At 43.5% G+C, this 4,384-nt stretch overlaps 1 long non-coding RNA gene across 2 annotated transcripts in view; it reads right to left on the bottom strand.

Moving 5' to 3' along the window:
* Positions 1–2,411, bottom strand: part of LOC138166633 (uncharacterized) — a 34,697-nt gene extending 32,286 nt beyond the window's left edge. Inside the window, exon 1 of one of the 2 annotated variants that reach the window (XR_011169664.1) lies at positions 2,159–2,411. This is a non-coding gene — a long non-coding RNA (uncharacterized lncRNA). The remainder of the gene's footprint in view (positions 1–2,158) is intronic. The other variant, XR_011169665.1, reaches the window with a different exon arrangement.
* Positions 2,412–4,384: the final 1,973 nt, after the last annotated feature.

Genomic DNA, 4,384 nt, shown 5'->3' with positions numbered 1-4,384 from the left:
TCTCTCTCTCTGTCTCTCTCTCTCTCTGTCTCTGTCTTTGTCTCTCTCCCTCTCTCTCTCTCTTTCCCTCCCTCTCTCCTTCACCATCCCTCTCCCCTCATCAGCTCCCATGGGTTCAGTTATCATCATTGTACCAACAATGACCACCAGTGCGTTTCCAGAAGTCTCTGAGCTGTTAAAGCTACCCCTATATGTCCAGACCTAGACTTTCCCCTCAGCACTGGTCCTGTTACCAACTACACATCATACATTTCAAACTAGACACCCTTTGAGCATCTCAAGCACACCTCATCCAAAACAGAGCTTAGTATTTTCACCACCAAGCTTTCTTATTCCCATTAAGAGCACTTGCATGCTTCCAGCCCCCCAAATACACATCTCAGAGTAGTCCTCAGCTCCTCACCCTTCCTAACCCCACATAGCTCAGCAGTTTTCAGGTCCTAGTGTACCTCACTCCTCTCCTCTCCAAGTATACAGCTACAGCCTCGGTCACTGTGTGCCTGGACTAGAGCCCTCCCAGCAGCCTCCAGTCTCCCACCGCTCCCATCCACCCTCCACACAGCTGCCAAGTGACACTTCCTACAGCCCAGGTCTGACCACGTCACTCCCCTTCACAAAAGTCTCCAGCTCTCACTCCTTGACTGATATTTAAAGCCCTTCACAAAATGACTCAAACCTCCCTTTCCACGACTATTACACCTGACCTCTTCTCAGAATCCCTCCTTTCCTGTCAACTCCTGTGGGAAGTCTTTCCCTCTTCCTGCAACTGCGGGAATCCCACCCCTGAAAGCACCTTGGATTCATTGTGTTTGTCTTTCTCTGAGAGCCTGTCACATTGCTCTGGTCCAAAGGAAGCTCCCTGAGGACAGGGTCCAGTTTGTTTTCTGTCTTTGTAGACCCAGCACCCAGAACAGTGCCTGCCTGGCACAGCAGGCATGTATTAAGTGTCCCTGGATTGATTGCTTCATAGTCAGGAGACCTGGGTTCGAATCCCAGTCCGATATTCACTGTTTGTGACCTCAGGCATGTCATTTCATCTCTCTATACTTAAGCTGCCTCATCTGTCTAATGAGGGAAGTCGATTCCAGTTCTAAGTCTATGATCTTATCATTTCCACCCACACCCCAAGAGAAAACAGGAGCACCAGCCAGCACCAGCCTTGCAGTCAGGAGTAGCCCCTAGGCAGTCAGGATTCTTCTTTTCAACAATCAGTTTAGATTCTGGTCTCTGGAGATTTGTTGCATCTAAAAGTCAGGACTGAATTGCTAAGTCAAAGTCTTACTGTAGGTTCTATGCAACATTTTTTGGAGAAGGGAGGCTCATAAGATCAAATAAATTATTACACTGTGTTGTAACGCGCCAAAAGTTGGGAATCATGGCGTTTGTGTGATAGTCCATAAATCCTTTCTGCTGTTTTGGGTCCAGCCTCTCTTGCAGCAGGCTGCCTCTACTCTGACCCATAGGCTTTCCGTATTAGATTGTAAACTCCTTGAGGGCAGGGACTATCTTTTATTTGTATTTATATCCCCAGTGCTCAGCACAATGCCTGGCACATAGTAAGCACTTAGTAAGTGTTTATTGACTGACTGACTGATTACCCTCTTCCCACCCTTTTGTGGAATCTTCTATACCTGTCGATAAAAATTGTCTGAGGATCAATTGAGTAGGTGTTGCTGCCAATCATACAATCAAAGAGGCAGAGATAGGGACTGCAGTTTATTAGGGTCAGGGCAGAGGCTACACTGAAACAGTGATGCTTGAGCATTAGTTTTAAGCTATGCTATATAGGCTTTGGTTACATAAGCAAATAGCAAATAAGGGAAGATAATGATTAAGAGATCAAAGAACAGATGGCAGAAAGGGGAGGAAACTAGTTAGCAGCAGAGCTGTAGCGAACATCTCAAGCTTGATTTTGCAAACTTTAACTAAGTTACATGACATCCTCATCTTAAATAAATAGCACTAAGAAAGTTAAGCCAGAAATTCTCTTATCACACCCAGAAATTTCCATGGTCTATGAATATGTATCTAGGGCCTTGCCAATCAGTCCCCAACATCTCCTTGCTTTTGTCATTAGAAATGGGAAAACAATTAGATGTGCCTGATTTAGGGCCCAGGTCCTGCTCTACCCCCACATCTTATAAACAATGATCCTTACCTGCCCCATCTAGCTGCCTGCTTCATCCAACTTACCCTAGGAGACAGGGAACAAATGAATGGTCCAACTGAGGCAGCCACCAGCCTCTCCCTGTCAAGAACGTGGACAACCCCTTCAAATGAGAACAACTGACAACTTCAAAGCAGCAAAGGGATGCTGTCAGGGAGGCCCAGACTTGGGGAGAAGGGTTATCAGTTGCCCTGATTGGGCATGCTGCTGGGAGAGGAGGGTCTCCTAAGCCAAGTGTTTCCTTGTATGAATTAAAAACACATCATAATAAAAGTCTAGCGCTTTTAGCTACCTGGATTCTTTGGTGAAATTTCATACTGTCCCAAAACTACAGCAATGGACTGGGAGCAACATTTGAAAATTAACCTAGTACAGGGAAGAGGTTCAGACATACTGAAATATATTATCACAGAATTGTGGAAACAGACCTGAAAGACCTCCAACACTATCTAACCCAGCTGCTTCTGTTTTAAAGCGGAACGAAGTGGCACATTGTTCTTTTAGAGACCCAGGCCCTGAGCTTTGAAACGGCTCATCGGCATCAGACATAGGATCACAGTTTTAGAGATGAAGGGACTTCAGAGGCGATCTCACCCAGCCCCTCATTCTTCAGATGGGAAACTGCAATTCCTTGCCTATGGTCACAAAGGTAGTAAGCATCCACGGTGGGATTATGGCCCCAGAGTCAGCCCTCCTTACCCGGTACGGCTGCCACACTTTGTTTTTTGTTGTGAGGTGGCTAGCCAGCACCATTGGTAGAGCACTAGAAATAGAACCAGGGAGACCTGAGTTCACATATGTCCTCAGTCAAGTTGAAAGACCCTGAGTAAGTCACTTATACTCAGTTTCCTCACCTGTTCAAAAAAAAAATGTGGATAATAATAGCACTCACTTCCCAAGGCTGTTGTGAAGATTAAATGAGATATTTGTAAAGTACTTAGCAAATCTTAAAGCGCTGTATAAATGGGTATATGCGAGTGTGGGTGTGCCTTACTGTTCTCACCTCTGTCCCTGTGGCCCACTGCTTATCCACTGGATGTTTTCCTGAATTTAGAACCCTGTTCAGTGTAAAGCTTCCTCTGTGAGAGTTCAAGCTTCTTACACCATAATCCGAGCCACAGCCAAGGACATAGCTCCTTGTAGGTGTAAGAAAGACTCTGTAAACTGCTTATTAAACGGTCACTACCTAGTTTCATTGTCACCAGCTCATTTAGCTGTTGGTAGGGCCTGATTTAGTTAGTCATTTTCTGGCTCTCCCTTCAGGATAAGAATTTTTCAGAGGGGAATATCATATTTGCTTCTATCCCATCCCATCAAATAAGCAACACTTGGTGATGTGGGACCTTTTGAAATGGTTATTTATTGAGTCTCATGAAGCAACTGGTTTTCTTTTTGCCACAAATCTCTCCCAGGGTGTGAAATTATTGTAATATCTTAAGTTAGTTTGTTTTCTGGATCTCCATGGTTTCTCAGCAATGTTAAGGAAATGCCAAAAGTGTATGGTGGAGAAGGAATGTTGGTTTTAGTTGGCAGACAAAGCTCCTCCAATCATTCAATGATGCAAAATAACCAGAATCACATGTCAAACTAGCTGATTACTTCCTTAGTTTATTTTTCCTAATTTATTTTGTCTTAAGTCTTTTCATTGTGCTAATCTCTTCCAACTGTATTTTATTATCTTGGTACAAAGAGTGGTTTAAGGAATGGGAACAGCTAGTAGAATCACAGAAAGTTGATAACAGATGTTGACGTTTCTGCACAAAGATCAACACCCCAAAGCATAGAAGTACTAAATCACAGAAAGTCTGGACTATTGCAGTTTCAAACAAAACTCCCAATTCTGTAGGTATTTTATAGATATTTCCATCTTTTGCCATCAGTTAATGCACATTTATTAAGGGCCTACTATGTACCATTATTCTAAGTGCTGGGGATACAAAGACAAAAGTGAAATAGTTAACTGCCCTCAAAGAGTTTATGTTCTGTCAGAGAAGACAGTATGTGTGTGTGTATGTATATGGTGGATGGATATGTATTTACATACATATATATTTACACATATACATACAAACATAGGTATATGTACAGGTAACCCAAATGTGGTTGGTCTCTACCTCATATCTCTTACATGGGCATGTGGATACTGACTCATTCTCTGTGCTTCCTCACTCCAACCCTTTTCACAAGGACAGGTTTAAGTTCCCAAAGAAGAAAAAC

Source organism: Petaurus breviceps, unplaced genomic scaffold, assembly GCF_028583685.1.
Source record: "Petaurus breviceps papuanus isolate PSGF00001 unplaced genomic scaffold, PetGlider_PUasm1.0 225, whole genome shotgun sequence".
NCBI lineage: Eukaryota > Metazoa > Chordata > Mammalia > Diprotodontia > Petauridae > Petaurus > Petaurus breviceps.
The sequence above is the reverse complement of the archived record's forward strand: the minus strand, read 5'-3'. Positions and strand labels throughout refer to the sequence as shown.